Source organism: Staurois parvus, unplaced genomic scaffold (genome assembly GCF_062004578.1).
Source record: "Staurois parvus isolate SC_StPar_1 unplaced genomic scaffold, SC_StPar_1.0 ptg000708l, whole genome shotgun sequence".
Lineage (NCBI taxonomy): Eukaryota > Metazoa > Chordata > Amphibia > Anura > Ranidae > Staurois > Staurois parvus.
In genome coordinates, this window is record NW_028318504.1 from 6,957,639 (window position 1) to 6,978,411 (window position 20,773).

The following is a 20,773-nucleotide window of genomic DNA, read 5'->3' on the forward strand; positions in this document are numbered from 1 at the left end:
CCTGGGGGAGAAAGATATCACACAGCCATCTGCAGAGCTGAATCCAAGGTCCGTATGTTTGAAGGGGAGAATTGAGGACATGGGAGGAGGGGGGCAAAGTAATAAAGTGGGAATGATAGAGTGCTAGGAGGGGGAAGGAGAAGAGGATTAGTGAGAGGTTGGGGGGGTGTTTGGGGGGTTGCTAGGAATGGTGATTTGTGAGGATTTGCGCTCGGAGAGGGGAGGGGATTTATGCTAGTAAGGGAAATTTGTTGCTGAAGGGGCAAATTGTGTTAGGAAGGGGGATTGGGGGGAAGGATTTGTGCTAGTAGAGAAGACGGGGGGGGGGGGGATTTGTGCTTTGAGGGGAAGGGGATTTGTGCTTATTGGGGAATTCAGGAGGGATTTGTGTTAAGAGGTGAGATTTGGGGGGAATGTGCTTTGTAAAATGTTTTGGCATGGGTTTTGTGTTAAAAAAGGGTGATTTGGGGGATTTTGTGCTAGGAGGAGGATTCGGGCTCATAGTGAAATTCGGGGGGGGGGAGGGGGGGATTTGTGCTAGGAAGAGGGATTTGGGGACGATTTGTGCTTTGTTCTAGAAAGGGAATTTTTTTGGTGGGGATTTGCTAGGGAGTAGGCTTTGGTGGGATTTGTACTCATGGGAAAATTGGGGGGATGATTTGTGTTAGGAAGAGGGATTTGGGGGGAGTATGTCTGCTATTAAGGATGAATGGGGAGATTTGGGCTTGGAGATACATTTTGAGGGGTAGAGGGGCTCTAGAATGTGTGATTTGGGGGGGGGGGGGTTCTTGCTAGGAGTAGAGATTTGGGGAGAGATAGGATTGGAGCTGGGAGCGGAGATGGGGGTCAAAGATTTGAGCTGGGTATGGGGATTTCAGCAGAGGGGGGATTTGCACTGAGAGGAGGGGGAGTTTTGTTTTGGGAGACTTTTGATTTTCAAAGTAAATATACAGCATGCTTAGAGGGTTATCATGCATAGTAGTGCTTGAGGGGATTTTTGCTGACACATAATGGTAATACATCTTGGGGGGGGGGGGGTGCAGTTTGGCATCTTCACCATTTTCTAACAGGTTTTTACATGTACAGTATGTAAAAATGTATGAGAAAAATGTTAAAATTGGCCTGGAAGTCAAGTGTTAATGCATGTTTTATTAGTTTCATTTTTTTATTTACCCTTTTGCTATAACAAGAGGGTTGAGAAGTATAGTGTAAGGTATAGGTACACTTTATGGAGACATTAGCGGTCTTTTAGATCCATGCTGTCTTCTCTGAAATCTTCCAGGCTAATTGAGTGCTCATGGTATGTGATATAAAGAATGTGATATCTATCAGACAGGGGACATCTACAAACTCTGAAATGCTCAGGGTTCCCTAAAAAGAGAGTCCCACCTTGCTCATCCATCCTGAATTTCTGGTATTAACCAGAGGAGGAAAGGAAATGTAATCTCCAAGCACGGAAAGGTTTCTTCACAGTGAGAGCTGTGAAAATGTGGAATAGAATCCCTCAAGAGTTGGTTCTGGCCAGCTCAGTGGATTGCTGTAAAAAAGTCCTGGATTGTTTCTTAGATACGCAGAATATAACTGGATACTAACATTTATAGGTAAAGTTGATCCAGGGAATATCTGATTGCCTTTCAGGGGATCAGGAAAGAATGTTTGTTCCTGCAGGGGCAAATTGGATTGTGCTTTGCTAGGTGTTTTTTTTTGCCTTCCTCTGGATTTACTGTGGGTATAGGATTATAACTTTTTTTTTTTAATGGTTGAACTGGATGGACTTTTGTCTTTTTTCAGCCAGACTAACTATGTAACTATGTAACCACTTCCCAGCCACCATATAGTAGTTTTACTGCTACAGGGTGGCCTTTCTGCGCAACATTATGTAAATATATGTGATTTTGCATTCCAGGGTTGTCATTGGTTCCCGAAGATATCAATCACTGTGTCCTGGCCAGTGATTAATGGCCAGGACTTTGGTGATCAGCGAAGCAGCTGACAGGGGAGAGATCTGTGAGTGTAAACAACACAGATCTCTCTTCTGTCAGCGGGGACATGCTTCTTTTTATCTCTCTGCAAAGCAGAGAGATATAAACCAGCATGTCCTCTAGTAAAACTCAACGTTGTACACAGGCGAATCACTCCCTAAAGCCCTGTACACACGATGAGAATATTGGGAGAATGATCGTCAGTTTTTTTTTGCATGCTAGTCTCATATCAAAAGTGAATAGGTTACTAAAGTTACTTAAATTCTTGTAGAAAGAAAATTCTCAGAAATAAAATTTGGAAATGATGTAATGTGTTTGTATTGTATTTTGGGATGAAAACTAAAGTGATTAAACGAAAATCGTAGAATCTGGTATCGTACGAGAAACATTTTTGCGCTTGTCCCTTCAAATAATTTTGAACGAAACCTCTAGCAATCAGATTATTGTACAATCGCTTAGAAAAGGATATTTTTCGTACAATTTTCTGATTGTGTATACTAGGCTTAACACACAGTTAACCCTTTGATTGCTCCAAATATTAACCCCTTCCTGTCCAGTGCCATTAGTACAGTGTCAGTGCTTTTTATTAACACTGTATTAGTGTCACTGGAGAGTCAGTGGCAGTTAGTCAGTTCCCACCTAGTGTCAGTTAGTGTCAGAATGCCTGCCGTAGTCCCGCAATCCCACTATAAGTCACTGATTGCCACCATTACTGGTATAAAATAGAAATAAAAAATTCCAGTATATTTACCGCCATTTGTAGACATGCAAACCAATTAAAATACACGTATTGGGATTTTTTTTTTTTACCAAAGACATGTAGCAGAATACATTTTGGCTTAAATTTATAAAGATTTTTAAATTTTTTATTAATTGGATGTTTTATAGCAAAACAAAAAAAAATATTGTTTTTATAACCTTTGGTAATTTTTTCATTTATAGTTCGAAAAAAAAAAACAGTGATGACCAAATGCCACAAAAAGAAAGCTTTCTGTGAAAAAATTATATAAATTTCATTTGTGTACAGTGTTGTATGACTACACAATTGTCAGTTAACCTCCCTGGCGGTATTCCTGAGTGTAGCTCGGGGTAAAGTTTCAGCACCACAAGCGGTAACCCCGAGCTACACTCGGGATTACCTTGCAGCGTTGCTCCGCGATCTCTTCCTCACTTACCATGTCCTGAGCTCCCGCGATGTCCCTCCTGCAGTGTCCCCTGTAATGTCCTCCGGCTGATGCCGGCATCCGTCTTCCGGGTTCTGTTCCCTGCGACGTCGGGACGTATGGCGGACGGAACTGGCAGGAAATTTGAAAATTTTAAAAGTGACATTCACTAAATACACTAAAATCACATAGTATTACATTACTGTATCAAACCATTTCACATACATTTTGTCCCGAGTGCTTTGTCCTGTGCCCTGCCTGCATTTTTACTGTTCTTTCTGCCTGGAAACTGAGAAACGTCCATGGCGTCCAAAAAGCGTCCCTTTAGGTCAAAAGCGGTTTTAGACCAGCTAGAGAACAGAGATAGTAAATCAGAACCACTTGCAGAATTGAGTGATAATGATTCGTGGGGGAAATTCCTCATCAGACACTGAAAACGATTCTGCGACTTTGCTCAGTGATGTGCGAACTTGGAGCTCTATTTCAAATTTCATTGTTTTTGGTTTGATTATATTATTGAATTAAATTTATTATTATTATATTATTATTATTTTTTATGATTATTTATTATATTATAATTTATGATTTTGTGTTTCAAATTTTAACATACCCGGGATGTTTACTAGACTCTTGTTCGGACAGATTTCAGTGAGTTATTCCTAAAAATTACAGGCCAACAATAAAACTACATATTTCCATGCAAAAAAATGTACCGCTTTGAGCACAGAAATACTGACATAACCAGACTGCTAGGGAGGCTACAGTAGTGCAGCGCCGTATAGAAAAAAAAAAAGGCCTGGTAATGAAGGGGGTTAATTCTTCCAGAGGGCAAGTGGTTAATCTGAGTGCTATCCGGGCCAGGAATTAAATGTAACTCTTGGAGATAACCGTTTTTGCATTGAATGTCCAGCTCATGTAAAGCTTGGGGATAATCAATTTCACATTTGCTCAGAATTACAAAACAATACAAATCTTTATCACCTAAATTAGCTACCAAAATCACTTTACTCTGAACCTGTGAACTTCTTTTTGACTCTTTTTTTTCTTTGAATTTCATAGATTTTAATAGAGAGGGATACATTTCCTTCTAGAAGAAATTGTATTTTAAAGTGACATTTTTCAACACATGAAAGAAATATTTCACAAAGAATGTAAAATATCATTGGAAAAGCAAGTCACCCACATCCAGCTACTGAGATCCAGAACAATCTCTATATAGCTCTTGATAAATTATAAATCAAAGTGAAAAGGCCATCAAATGAAAGAAAAAAGGAACAGAACCTGTGACAAGTGTCTGTTGGCTTAGAAGTGTATTTTTTTTAGTTTTGGGTAAACTGGGGAGGCTAGAGGTCTCTTTAATCTGTTATACCATGGGGGGATTTCTACTCACTTCCTGTCTCAGTGACATTGCAGGAAGTGGGATGCTGTTCAAAACTTTGCAGATTAACCCTTGGCGCCGGCGCCTCCCGGCCCTTTAAGGGTTTCAGAAGCCGGGAGGCGGGGCAGGGTTTAGGGTCATGTGACTGCCATGACACGCCGTCACGTCGGTCACATGATGGGAGAGGTCCCGATCGAAAGAGGAGATTGGGACCTTTCCATGAGTACCGGACATGTGTGCTGGGAGCGTTTCAGCACATATGTTCTTTTTTAATAGAACGCAAATGTGCGGCCGCTCGCTGTCTAGGCCCAGACGCCGGCAGGCTGCACATTTGCCTTCGGCAGGCGTGAAGAGGTTAGGCAGTCAGTAAATGTTTTGATTATGTGATGCTTATCTGCCTGAACTTTAACTTGAAGGCTGGGTACTATGTTCTAACAGGAAATAAGCACCCTCATTTATGGAAAACCTCGACAATGAACTTTTCTTATTGGTCCTCTTTGGCATCCTAAAATGGTTGTAAACCTTTGAAATGAAAAATATACCAAGTATATCCTTCTATAGTGTGCAACTGCCTCAATCCAAAGCACTTAATGTGATTTTTGTCTGCTGTCTCCATCTTTTGATATTTGCAGTAACTCACTTATGACAGATTATGCTGACTTCAAGGGATCCAGCGGGACAGGATAGGGGAACTCCAGCACACAGCCTGTGATTAACAGCTTCAGTTGTACATGTAACCCCATGATACTTTGTCTGAGGGGAGTACCTATTCCCTCCACTCAGCTCTCAGATTACACTCAGCTCTTTCTTCTATTCTTTGTAGTGTGTGTTAACAGAGCCCTGTCGAGGCTGTCGAGGAGAAAGGTCTGCAGATAAACAGGTACAACATATGCAGGGGGATTTGTTTCATCTCTGTGTATCACTGGAGGATAGTCATTTCACTGGGTATATGTAACCATTTTCAATATACTATTGAACATGTTTTGTTATATCTGTTTGAATAATTCGAAAAACATTACCTGTCAATCTTGCAAAAAATCTGATAACTTCCAGTGCTTCTGCTTGTGCTGACTGATATATGTCACACTGTTCTCAGTTATCTCTTACAACTACAGAGTCAATCCATAAATAAGGGAGGGGTGGGGTTCTCCAGACCTATTCGGTTTCTGTTGCCCTGAAGAGTGAGCATTGTCATCGTAGAGCAGGAACTGTGTTATTGGCAGTCAGCACATAAATATAAAAGGTAATAAAGCCTAAAAAGAAAACCCATGCCACCACATCTAAGCATAGGTAAGTTGCAATATACACTGCTCAAAAAAATGTGAAACACTTTTTAATCAGAGTATAGCATCAAGTCAATGAAACTCCTGGGATATTGATCTGGTCAGTTAAGTAGCAGAGGGGGTTGTTAATCAGTTTCAGCTGCTTTGGTGTTAATGAAATTAACAACAGGTGCACTAGATGGGCAACAATGAGATGACCCCCAAAACAGGAATGGTTTTACAGGTGAAAGCCACTGACATTTTTTCCCTACTCATCTTTCTGACAGTTTTTCACTAGTTTTGCATTTGGCTAGGGTCAGTGTCACTACTGGTAGCATGAGGCGATACCTGGACCCTACAGAGGTTGTACAGGCAGTCCAACTCCTCCAGGATGGCACCTCAATACGTGCCATTGCCAGAAGGTTCATTAACCACCTCATGTCTGGCCGTTGTATATAAACGGCCAGACGGTGGCAGTGCAGGGTCAGGTGGCCGTTTATAAACGGCCTCCCCGCACGCTGCTTGTGCGCGCTCCCTGGGATCCGGTGCCTCCGGACACAATGGAACTCCGATCATCGGACGGGACCTCTGTATGAGGTCATGATCATGTGATCGCTGATTGGCCAATCAGTGATCACATGCAAAGTAGTAAGCAAGATGTCACTTGTGACATCATTGCTTACTACGTGTGAAATCTGTGAATGATCACAGAGGTCACATGGTATAAGGCTATTCACAACAGCCTTGGACCATGTGACAAGCTGTGACCAATCACAGCTCACTCAGTAGTTCTCAATGGCTGCAAGAATACAGCTAGAGAGGAGAAATTATTGATTTTACATCCTTTATGGGTGTAAAAGCAATCAGTTTAACTTAAAAAAAAATCTTCATCACCCCCCACAAGTAGTACGGTGTCACCATGGTGACACTGTACTGCTAGGGTGACAGTATGTAAAAAATAAATAAATAAATAATATAAAAAAATGTAAAAAAAATGTTTAAAAATTATAATTTTGGTTATAAACAAATCTGGGTTATTTTTTTTTTACTAAAAATATAATGGAATAAATGTTGGCCAAGATGTATGATGAAATACTATTTATTTGCAAAATTTTATAAGAAAAACACTTTATATTGTTCATTCACATCAGTCCCTAACCCTCAAGGAGCGTACAATCTAAGGTCCCTAACTCACATTCATACATATGACAGCCAATTTATATTTAAAAAATATATATTTTAAAACATATTTTTTTTAAATATATTTTTTAGATTTTTTTTAACATATAAAAACGTCATTTTTATATGTTAAATTTTTTAAAGATTTTTTTTTTTCTTTTTTTTTTTATATTCCTTTGAATGAGCTGAGACTTGGTGGCGTGGAATACCTTCAAGGCTTTTGCTTCGGGAGCTACCCCATGGATTGAGCCTAAGCGGATTGTAAACTAGATGAGGAGTTTCTTTAGTTTGGCCAATACATAATGATGTGACTGGTTTAGTTGCAATTACCTATTTAATTACCCCTCCCCCCCTTCCCCTTTTTTTTTTTCTTCTTTCTCCCCTCCTCTTTAAGACATCACTTTCCACATCTCTCTTCAATCGACTCTCTTTTCTCTTCTCTGACTTCTTTTTCTCACACCTTTTACACACCCCTACTAATCATATCTTCCCTAAGGAACAGAACATCTACTCACATACAGGTGTGACTATTTTTTTTTTTTTTTTTTTTTTAAAAGTAACCTACATTTTCCAGATACGGACACACAGGGCATATATGCCCTCAGATGACATTCCTGCCCTACACTCCACTATCCCTTTACCTCAGAAATCCCTACTCAGCGGATCAGTGTCCATTATACTAACTTATCTATCTTACCTAATATAATCATTATATCTACTGGTATGTAATATTCATTTGATATATTGTGATATTTTGCCTCAAGATGAATCACACTTTAAGCCAACATCTTAGGTCCCGTCTGCGTTACGGGAGAGTATATACTAGGTTTATGCACAAAGTGGGACCCGTATCTGTACACCGTGTTCCAAATTATTATGCAAATTTTATTTTTCTCATTCACCTAAATAACTGATGTAAATAACAGTCAGCATAATTCTCATGTTATCAGCTATTAAGAGTACAATTCACATTTTATTGAACAAACCTCCTAATGATAACAATATTTTTTTTAAACATAAAACACTTCCAATGACTGTTCCAAATTATTACGCACAGTAAGTTTCAAAACACTTTATAGGTTGTAAAGAACTGAAAATTGTCATTTGTTGTGTTTGCAGCATATTTACTGAAATCAAAAGCTATTTCAATCAAACTTTTAGCAACATTTTAACTTTTAAACATTTTAACAGGTCACGTTACATTGTAACATAGGACCCCTTATTTGATAGCAGCTTCACATGTCTTGCATCCATTGAACTTGTGAGTTTTTGGACAGTTTCTGCTTGAATTTGTTTGCAAGATGTCAGAATAGCCTCCCAGAGCTGCTGTTTGGATGTAAACTGCCTCCCACCCTCATAGATCTTTTGCTTGAGGATGGTCCAAAGGTTCTCAATAGGATTGAGGTCAGGGGAGGATGGAGGCCATACCATGACTTTCTCTCCTTTTATCCCCATAGCAGCCATTGATGCAGAGGTATTCTTTGCAGCATGAGATGGTGCATTGTCATGCATGAAGATGATTTTATTACGGAAAGAATAGTTCTTCCTTCTGTACCAGAGAAGAAAGTTGTCAGTCATAAACTCCACATACTTTGCAGAGGTCATCTTTACACCTTTGGGGACCCTAAAGGGGCCGACCAGCTCTCTTCCCATGATTCTGGCCCAAAACATGACTCCACCACCGCCTTGCTGACATCGCAGCCTTGTTGGAACAGGATGGCCGTCCACCAACCATCCACTACTCCATCCATCTGTACCATCCAGGGTTGCACGGCACTCATCAGTGAACAGGACTGTTTGAAAACTAGTCTTCATGTATTTTTCTGCCCAATGCAGCCGTTTCTGCTTGTGAGCATTGGTTAGTGGTGGCCGAATAGAAGGTTTATGCACAGTTGCAAGATTCTGGAGGACTCTACACCCTGATGTCCGTGGGACTCCAGAGGCACCAGCAGCTTCAAATATCTGTTTGCTGCTATGTAATGGTATTTAAGCAGCTGCTCTCTTGATCCAATGCATGGATCTGGCAGAAATCTTCCTCAATGTGCCTTTATCTGCACCAACCCGTCTGTGCTCTGAATCAGCCACAAATCTCTTAATAGTGCGATGATCACTCTTAAGTTTTCGTGAAATATCAAATGTTTTCATACCTCGTCCAAGGCATTGAACTATTTCACTCTTTTCGGTAGCAGAGAGATCCTTTTTCATCCCCATATTGCTTGAAAATGGAACTCTGCTTAATAATGTGGAACACCGTCCTTTAGTAGTTTTTCCTTAAATTGGGCTCACTGGCCAACCTAATTATCACAGGTGTCCGAGATTGTTTTCAGTGAGCAAAATAGCCCTGACACACAATGCCATCCATGAGTTACACTGAAAAACAAAATATTTAATCTTTGTGACACTTAAATAGAATTTGCATAATAATTTGGAACGTGTATATGACTTGATATGCCTTTCATATTTCAATAAAATACTTTTTTGGAAAATATTTTTAAAGACATACAGTATATTTGAAATGAATTTTTAAAAATATTTTCCATATATTTTGTAATAAAAACACATTTCAAAATGCAGTATATACTGTATATATAATCCAATCATACTTGAGTTAAAAGCCTATATTTGTTAACTCTCCTCTATGTGATTGGGTATTTGCTATAAATACATCTTCACATGATACATTATTTGCTACCCCTTTAGTAAATTTACCCTGTCACCTGCTTTATGCTGTTAGAATTTAATTTAGTTTCTACAACTCCTGACTCAAACTTCCATATTACATATAACACCAGTGCTGACTTCATATTAGGTTTAGCATTTTCTCAGTTACTGACGACTTGTCACTTGTGAGATGGTATGAATTGTTATAGACAATAGAACCTTTCACTCTTCAGAAATGTCACTCTGATTTTCGGCTACGATATATATTTTGTCAGGTTCCAAACTAGTTTATTATTGGAAAAAAGTCAAATTGTCAGGCAATGCTTGAAAAGTGAAAAGAGTAAAAAAAAGTTTTTGTAGTTTGCATAACATACTGTACTTAATCTGTCAGATGATGTAACCCTTTTGGTTTTAAAGCTACTGAAATGACTTCATGGTTTCAGTAGGGTAACTGAGTGGTTACTATTCTTGAAGCACTGGGGGTCTATATGAACAAACAAAACCAGCGCTCAAATTTTCATGCAGACTAGGATAACTGAAACTGTCATTCGTAGAGGTGCAATTGGGAAATCTTGATACTGGTGAACAAAAGCAAAACAGGGCGCACTCTCTTCATGCAGTGACGTAGTAAACCAAGAATTTTTTATAAAGCATAAAAATGCATACTCACAAACCAAAGGGGGATAAAAACAGACAAGAAGAGTCCATAATGACAGTCCAAAGTGATGATAGACCCTTAGTGAGGTAGGATAACGTGTTTCGGAATCAAACTCCTTTCATCAGAGCTAAAAAGTAAGCCTTCTATTCCAACTTGTATAGAGCACAAAATGGCTAAAGAGGACCAGAAGACACCCCCTCACATGACAGCTCAATGAGGGCTGGACCAATCCGGGTGGATCTCGCAAAAATGTCACAGCGAAAAAATGGTAATATGCATGGGAGCATGGATGGACAACCAGATCACTTGGGGCAATGGGCATAGCAAGACGCCAAAAAAAAAAAAAAACCTTCACGGGAAAGTATAATACAGGTGTTTTGCAGAAATGTGGATAAACTCAACTGAGACTCAACCTGCATGGGATGGTTGAAAAATTGTAGTACTCACATGGGGTGTAGGGATGTCAAGAAAGGCATATGTATGAACAGGAAGAGGATATGGAGTAAAGTGTCATGGCGTCCATCACACTATACATGCTGAGAAAGCATGCATAATCGATGAAAATGATTGAATGTGCTATTGCACATGCGCACTGAGCTGCATGCTGGTTGCGCCATGGGGGAACGTGCATGACATGACATGGTCTTCTTTAGCCATTTTGTGCTCTAAATAAGTTGGAATAGCAGGCTTACTTTTTAGCTCTGATAAAAAGAGTTTGTCTCCCGAAACACGTTAGCCTACCTCTCTAAGGGTCTATCGTCACTTTGGACTGTCTATGTCTCTGTGAGGGGAGGATGGAGATCTGGTGTCAAACTGTTGTAAAGTGACTCATAATATGAGCCAAAAAGGGAGACCATTACATGGGGGCCATAGGTAGGGTCCCCATTCAGCTGGATAAGATGGTCTGGCATTGTAGAGGGAGATTGTGCTTTAAGTCGATTGACTAGCATACAGTAAGGTTTGTTAGAGAATTCTCAGAATTTCTCTTTGACCCAGAGAAGAGGTTTTGTGGACTTGGAGGCATCAAGAGCCTTGATTTGGTCACAAAGAGAGGTCACTTTATGCAGGCCAGAAATAGACGGTTATCGAGAAGTCTACGTTCAGCCAGGGTTAACTGGCGAACTAGGGAAATTCTGGCACTCTCTGAGGATTTCTTCAAACGAGACCCTATGGAGATACAAAGACCCCAAAATACCGCCTTGTGGGCTTCCCACATGGTCAAGGTAGATAGTACAGAGGCTACATTGTGGTGGAAGTACATGTCAAATCCCTGCGAGAGCTCAGCACGGAGATGTTCCGTGGTTAAAAAGGTCTCATTGAGGCGCCAATGACATGCCTTTGGCATAACATTAGGGAATAACAGGTTTAAGGTCAAAGAGGCATGGTCAGACCATGTGATAGGGTTGATGTCAGAGGAAACCAGGAGAGGGAGCAGAGGAGCTGAGATAAATAATGATCTAGGCGGGAATAACTACGATGAGGAATGGAGTAGAAGGTGAATTGTTTGTGGAGAGGGTGCCTAATCCTCCAGGCATCAAAGAGACGATGCTCCCTGATCAATTTGCGAAAGGATTTTGAGGAATAGCATTGCCGCTTCGAAGGAGTGGACTCGAAGAAAACCTCCCTAAAATCATGTGTGGAGTAGAGAAGGAACCTAATTTGGTGAGTGTTTGTGTAAGAAACTGCAGTTGACCTGAGTTCGGGGCATACAGATTCAACAAAATAAGGGAGGTGTCACCAAGCATGCATTCTAAAATAAAGAAGCGACCGTGATGATTTACCCTGGAGGAAACGACCCAAAGGGAGCAATGTGTCCGAAGCAGAATTGCCACTCCAGCCTTCCCAGATGGATTGAAGGCCAAGTAGGATTGGGAAAAAAACTTTGAGGCAAAACGAAAGGAGCCAGTTGATTTAAATTGGGTCTCCTGAACAAAAATAATGTCTGCTCCTGAGGATCGGAATTCCTTCAAAGCCATCCACTGTTTCTAAACGGAGTTAAGGCCTTTAACATTATGTGATAAAAGCTGTAAGGCCATCACAAAATGACAATGGATATAGCATGTGTACCAGCAGTAAAGGTAAATGAGATACCATGGATGGAACAAGACAGAAAACAAATAACATTAATAGATCACATAAGATGTAAACCGGAAACATTACAGTAAAAAAAATAGATATCCGTAGGGATATACACTTGGGAAAAACATATATATCCAAGTCATCCAGGCCAGTGGCTGTACGGGATCGGGGGCAACACGACAAATGAAACATACCGGCCAGAAAAACAAGATAAATGAAAGCACCCAGCAAGGGCTCGGCCAGAAAAAAAAAAGGGGTTGGGGAGGGGGGAAGGGGAGGGGAGAGGGGGGAAGGGACAACCTCGAAGTATCCACAGGAGAACACCCTAGAAGAACAAAATGTAGGCTGATCACTGGAACGAGGAAGACAAGGACATTGTGGCGTGAAAGACGCTTCTGGCCCCCACGAACTGGTGTCGAAATCTTGTTGGTGGTAATGGAAGGGCGAGATGGAGAAGGCGGCAATGAGGAGGCGTCTTCCGATAAAGGAGGTAGTCCTAATTCAAGTAGAATAACTTGGGAAACATCTTGGGATGACCAGCTTGAAGGGAAAACCCCAGCGATAGGGGACACGGTGATGTTGGAGATGTGTGGTGATTGGCTTCAGCGCCCGCCGTTTGGCCAGGGTAATCGGAGAGAGATCACAAAAGAGCTGGAGCCTGTCTCCTTTAAATTCCAAGGAAGGCTTGTTGCGTACTGAGGATTACAAGGCTTCTTTGCTTTCAAAAAAATGAAAGAGGACAATGACGTTGCATGGTCTGGAGCCGTCAGCAGGTCTAGGGCCTAGTGATCGGTGGGCCCTGTCCAGGCGCCAATGTGCTTCTGGAAGCATGGGGGTGGTTGTGGTGAAGAAAGACAAGAGATGTCGGTGGAGTTGGGAGTTGGCAATACATTCAGACATACCACGGATGCGGATGTTCAGCCGGCGTTCCCGGTTTTCTAAATCTTCTTGTTGGAGCTGGATTTATGACATGGTGTGCTTCAGATACGCGTTATCTTCTTCTAAGACATGGAAGTATTGCACCAATTCATCAAATTTATGCTCCAATTGATCCGCACGTTCACTGATCTGGGCTATTTCCTCTCTAAGATCCAAAGCCAATTTGCCCACTTCAGCAGATATAGAGGCGGTAATGTTGCGTAGAAATACTTGTAATTTTTCCTCCAAGGCAGATACCATGAGAGAAGGTGATACATGCAGAGTGGAGGGGGCAGAGGGAGGATGACTCAGAGAAGGGTGTTCTAATGCCCCCCCCTACCAGTGTCAAGGGCTCGGGATCCTCCAGCTGGGGGTTTAAAGAGGTTGGGGATGCTGGCTGCACAGTGTGGGATGGAGCTGCAATACCTCCCACAGCCGCTGGAGGTCCAGAGCTCGTCCTCGGGCTTGCGGCCATGCTTGAGGCCGGGAATTGCGGGCTACTGAGGAACCGCTGCAGCGGGGAAGGCTGCAGGTCAAGGGGGCTTCCAGCACCTGATCTTCCCCATTATTCCTCCCTTTATGTGCCGGGCCGGGTGCAGAGCTGATGTGATTCACCCAGAGACGCCTGGAAGCTGTAATTGCGCCATGGGTGAGTCGCTAAGGCCGTGGATGGATGGAGCTCTAGGGATATGCAACCTTCATCTTCCCCGGTCGCACATGCGCCCCCTAAACTTCTTTAAAGTTTGCTTTTTAATGTTTTGCTTTAAGCATTATTAAAATGGCTGCTGCACGCCAAACTGAATTATTTATTTATTTATTTTACTTTGGTACAAGTTCCCCAGGACAGTGCCAAGCCCCCAGTGGCATTTGTTTGACAATCCCTTACCTATTAGCATAGAAAATGGACAGAAATTATTTTTAATACAGTATTTGACTCCAGTAGACTTCAGTGGGATTCAGATTCAGAACCTGAATTTCCATAGTGTTCATTCAACCTGCCTCAAACCAAACTCAGGCATGTTTGGATCATCCCTATTTATCAGGCATGCTATTCCTATGGGACACAATGGCATTCAAATATCAACCCAGTTTTTTGAGTTGAGAGGATGGGTACCTGCCCCCCATTCCCAAACAGCACTGTTGGCCACAGAAGCTTTCCATTATTGTGATAAGCCAGAAGCAAGACTTGGGAACAGTCAGGAGCTGGAGAAAGCACCGAAAGGGTGTAAGATTAGTCAAATCTATGCAGATTTGTCTGACAACATCAATCTCCACCTGATGTTAACCCAGCCAAAAAAACCCTAGTTGGCCTCCCCTCTGATGATGTGCATTGGCACGAAAGGCCTTAGGAGGAGCCAACAGAGCGTGACGTCATAGCCGTCCGGAGCCACGAGGAGGTCTGGCGGCCATCTTATTTGAGGGTCAGTAACACTCTGCATCTAATTTTATTGCTTTTAAGTGTTTTACTACCCTATTTTATTTGCATCATTTTATGATACCACTTTTTGAAATAAAAAACCCTTTGATTTTACAATACTACACTATGAGGCACTTTTTGGCTACCATTGGAGCTAATTAACTTCCAGGATATCCCATTACCCACCATTACCACCGGAGGGAGTTCTATACCTGGAGGATAAGCCTATCCAGCCTTAAGGGGATCTCTGGACCTGGAAGCTCTCTATCATATGCCATTAAGAGAGAACATCAGGATCACCTACTCCCAGACGGATGCCCACCTGTTCCACCTGCTGAGGGGATTCCAGTGGATGTAGATTAAATGCGCATTATCAAAGCGCGTCTGGTGAGTGTGCATTTTTATCGTTTGATCCTGATACACCAGCTTTAACGCAGGACTCGGTGACAACTTGTCCGGACATTTAATACTACTTGATGAATTAGTTATTGTCTATCACAATTTGTTAGCGCTGCACTTTCTATTTTATTCTAAAAAACCCCTACTATTCCCAGATGTCCCGGAGGTTGTCCGCATAGGAATGCATCAAGCCAATTCATAAATCTAGCCTGATATCTAGCCAGTTACTCAGGAATTTGGGGTATTATTTGCATACAAGGGTGCCCTTTTGTTTCGGAAATGTGAGAACATATTAGATAAAAAATTACTTGATTTACAAATACTTAGAGATGTTGGAAATATGCTGACATTATGACTACTTGGGATATTTCTCCCACTTCAGGCTTGCTTTACCACTTGCCCTCTTGAGAATTTACCGCACCCTCCCTGACCAGGCCATTTTTGCATTATGGCATTGCTTTACTTTAACTGACAATTGCGCGGTCATGCAATACTTCACCCAAATTAAATTTACAAACTGAGCTTTCTTTCGGTGGTATTTGATCGCCTGTGCATTTTTTATTTTTTGCACTATAAAAAAAAGACCGACAATTTTGAGAAAAAAACAATATTTTCGACTTTTTGCTATTAAACATGTCAAGTAAAAAAATTTAAAAAAATCAAATTTCAGCATAAATTTAGGCCAAAATGTATTCTGCTATATGTCTTTGCTAAAAAAAATCCCAATACATAAAAATTAAATGGTTTACGTGAAAGATAGTGTTTACAAATGGCAGTATAGATACTGGAATTTTTTTTATTTTTACTAATTATGGCGGCGATTAGCGACTGACATCCCCAGTGACATCAACCTCATGAAGAGGTTTGTGAGATTTCGTGCCAAATGCAGAGTCATTTTTTTTTGGTTTGCATAGTCCCCATACCTCAGCCCCAGCATTTTTAGGCTCTCTGTGTGGACCCAAGGAGCAGTGTGATCCGACCAGACCAGTACCGCCTTATCACTGACAGACCATCTGGGTACTACTAAGCAGCTCCTACATGAGACCTCGGCTACATGAGACCTGTACATGCGCATTGAGATTGCGCTTCTGGTAAGCGGGCAATCTATCTACCCCTTGGTATTGGATTGGATTACACTAATGTTTTTCTGGAAGTTCCTCATAAATTGAGCTGTTTACCACTTCTGATATTTTCGCATTGGAGAATCATATTTTTCCATTTTAAATTGCTATAAGGACATTGTTTGTAGCGCTGCACTTTTATTTTGTCTAGTGACATCAATACAGTGACCAGTGCTAAAAAAAAATCACACTCTGCTAATGGCACTGGGTAAGAAGGGGTTGACATGAGGGGCGATCAAAGGGTTAACTGTGTGCTGGGAGTGTTTTACATAGGGGGCCGTGTCAGTGTGCTTCACTGTAAGCACACTGCTTTGGATGGCTGTGATGTGCACAGCCATCCAAAGCAGTGTGCCCAAGCTGACAGGGAGGAGAACTGTTAGTAAACAAAACAGTTCTCCTCCCCATCGGAGATCGTCGGAAATCACCGGGCGCATAATTACTGTCTGGGACCCGATGATTGACAGCCACAGCCGCATTTACAAAAATGCTTGCCATGGTGTGATCACGCTATATTTATATACTACACTATGGCAAGCATTTCTGTTTACATATGCGGAGAATATGTGGAATAAAGAGGAGATGGGACCGTTTGCAGCAGAGTGAGGAGGAAAGTGTAGTCATCTACACAGCTGATCACATGGTAAAGGGCTGCTGTTATTGGCCCTTTACCTAGATCTGTGATCAACTGTGTCTAAAAAACACAGCGATCACAGAGTGTGCCCAATGCATGCCCTGGGGGTGTGCGCAGGGGGGGCGGGGTTCAGGGAGAACTTCAATAATTGCTCTCCCAGAACTAGCCAACTGAGCTGTAGCCATCATTCAGCTACAACGCAGTCGGCAAACTAAATGAAAACTTGTCATCAAAAAATCATCACAGGGAATTTTTTGTAATGAAAAACAGTTAATAATAAAAAATAATAATAAAAAAAAATTTTAAATAGTAAAAAACACTATACCTAGGAAAGTTAATATCCCTCCAAAAATATTTTTGAGGCCCCACCCTCATATTCACGCATGTATGAACTTCGGTTTTGCAGGTGCCCACACACAAGTATGTTGATTACAATGCACATATTACATATTGCCGTGTACTCCGGAGTGAAAGCAATAATTATAGCACAAGAGCTTCTCCATAACACTAAACTGATGATCTCAAGGGGCTTTTCAAGTGTCACCTATGAATAATATGCGTTACTGAAGTCTGTTGACATTTCACGGGCTCACATAATTTTAAGGTTTGTTGGATATGTATTTACTTGGAGCAACCTCATCTTTTATATTTTAACAAAAATTAGGTCATTTATTCCATTTGTGTGCCCTAAAATTGACTTTAGTGTATTTTTACTGAAATGTTGTGCTTTCCAGACCTTTGCACTAGTATTGTGCAACAACAAAAATTGTAACTGCCACTATTTTATTTTGCAGGATGTCTCCTTTTAGAAAATTCACCTTGAAATTATCACAGAGGACAAGGGGGCACTCTTTACATCTGGAGGAAAAGAAATGTAATCTCCAAACCAGGGATGGACTGATCATTTGGAAACGTGGGCACTGCCCAAGGGCCCAGGATCAGTAGGGGGCCCTATGAGATGCCCCTGGTACCGTTTTCAGTTTTTTTGAGTTTGGGCAAGGACACAGGGGCCCCATGATCCCCTATTGCCCGGGGGCCCCCATGAGTTGTCAGTCCACCCCTGCTCCAAACATGGAAAGGTTTCTTCACAGTGAGAGCTGTGAAAATGTAGAATAGACTCCCTCAAATTCTGGCCAGCTCAGTGGATTGCTTCAAAAAAGTCCTGGATTCTTTCTTAGATACACAGAATATAACTGGATATAACATTTATAGGTAAAGTTGATCCAGGGAATATCCGATTGCCTCTCAGGGGATCAGGAAATAATTTTTTCCCCTGCAGGAGCAAATTGGACCATGCTTTGCTGTTTTTTTTGCCTTCTTCTGGATTAACTGTGGGTGTAGGATTAGAACCTTTTTTTTTTTAATGGTTGAACTGGATGGACTTTTGTCTTTTTTCAGCCAGACTAACGATGTAACTATCAAATACGTATGTAACTAAAAATATGTAATCTTCAGAGTTAAAATTATTTTTTAAACATGTGCAAAAATGGCTCTGGCAGCAAAAGGGATTAAATGACCAGCTATTCCTTTTGACATTTGGGTGCTAGCTGCAAAGATCTCCAGAAATGCTGTGTATCCCACAGCTCAAAAAAAAGAAAAAAAAAACAAAGGACACATCTGCACTTCAATATCTCCAGAGCCTCTCCCATCCTCTGGAACTCCCTACCACAGCATGTCCGGCCAGCCCCCACCCTGTCTGCCTTTAAGCGATCTTTGAAAACTCACTTCTTCAGGGAAGCCGACCCCACCTCCACCTAAGAATTGTACTTGAATCACCTCTTCCAGATCATCCCCCGCAGCTATCACCTTTTGTATCACCTCCCCCTTCCTTTAGATTGTAAGCTCCACGAGCCGGGCCCTCCTATTTCTTCTGTACTGAAATGTATTGTAATTGCACTGTCTCCCTTATATTGTAAAGCGCTGTGCAAACTGTTGGCGCTATATAAATCCGGTATAATAATAATGATCTCTATCATTTTAGGTATTTTATAAACTTTATTGTAACAAACATTACAAAACCTGCACCAGTCTCTTCATCTACTGATGCATTTCAACCAACAAGCTTAGCCATAGAGCTACTCAAAGATGACTGCTGATTGTTCATTAATTATTTTTTCTACTAGCCAGAAATGTGCAGTTCCAAAACACAGCAGATTACTTTAGGGTAATATGGAAACATTTAGAATATGGTCTCTCTACATTTTTTATTTTCTAAACTTTATTGTAACAAACATTACAAAACCTGCACCAGTCTTTTCATCTACTGATGCATTTCAACCAACACGCTTAGCCATAGAGCTACTCAAAGATGACTTCTGATTTTTCATTAATTATTTTTTCTACTAGCCAGAAATTTGCTTTTCCAAAACACAGCAGATTACTTTAGGGCAGTGATGGCGAACCCGTGGCACGCGTGCCACAGCCGGCACGCCGAGCCTTATCTGTGGGCACGCCAGGAGAATACCGTATTTTTCGCTCCATAAGACGCACTTTTTTTCCCCCAAAAAAGGGGGGAAAATGTCAGTGCGTCTTATGGAGCGAATATAGAGCGGCCGGTCCGGTATTTCCACCGCCGCCGTGTCAGAATACCGGGCCGGCCGCTCAGCTCTGCAGTGGGACCGTACCTGTCCCTCTATCCAGCGGCGCGCTGTCTTCCCGGCTTCTGTAGTGTGCGTGACAGCCGGGTCCCAAGTGCGCATGCGCAAGAAGCAGTGCTCTTTGTGAATGGTAAGGCGGTACCTGGGACACATGACAGATCCCAGAAGCCGCCGGACCAATCACAAAGCGCAGTGCTTCTAGCGCATGCGCACTGGGCATTCGGCTGTCCGACGAGCGCCCACACTACAGAACCCGGGAAGACAGCGCGCGGCTGGATAAAGGAACAGGTAAGATAAAAAAAAAACTCTGCGGAAGTAAGAGCGGGTACCTGTCAAATTCAGGTACCCGCTCCCCCTCCCTCCCCAAAGGTCAGCAGTCATCTGTACTGTCCGCAGTCTCTGGTCATCCCTGTGCTGTCCGCAGTCTCTGGTCATCCCTGTGCTTTCCGCAATCTCTGGTCATCTCCAGTACTGTCCGCAGTCTCTGGTCATCCCCATGTACTATGTCCGCAGTCTCTGGTCATCTCCTGTACTGTCCGCAGTCTCTGGTCATCCCCTGTACTGTGTCCGCAGTCTCTGGTCATCTCCTGTACTGTGTCCGCAGTCTCTGGTCATCTCCTGTACTGTGTCCGCAGTCTCTGGTCATCTCCTGTACTGTGTCCGCAGTCTCTGGTCATCTCCTGTACTGTGTCCGCAGTCTCTGGTCATCTCCTGTACTGTGTCCGCAGTCTCTGGTCATCTCCTGTACTGTGTCCGCAGTCTCTGGTCATCCCCTGTACTGTGTCCGCAGTCTCTGGTCATCTCCTGTACTGTGTCCGCAGTCTCTGGTCATCTCCTGTACTGTGTCCGCAGTCTCTGGTCATCTCCTGTACTGTGTCCGCAGTCTCTGGTCATCTCCTGTACTGTGTCCGCAGTCTCTGGTCATCCCTGTACTGTCCGCAGTCTCTGGTCATCCCTGTACTGTCCGCAGTCTCTGGTCATCCCTGTACTGTCCGCAGTCTCTGGTCATCCCTGTACTGTCCGCAGTCTCTGGTCATCCCTGTACTCTCCGCAGTCTCTGGTCATCTCCTGTACTGTTCGCAGTCTCTGGTCATCTCCTGTACTGTGTCCGCAGTCTCTGGTCATCTCCTGTACTGTGTCCGCAGTCTCTGGTCATCCCTGTACTGTCCGCAGTCTCTGGTCATCCCTGTACTGTCCGCAGTCTCTGGTCATCTCCTGTACTGTGTCCGCAGTCTCTGGTCATCTCCTGTACTGTGTCCGCAGTCTCTGGTCATCTCCTGTACTGTGTCCGCAGTCTCTGGTCATCCCCTGTACTGTGTCCGCAGTCT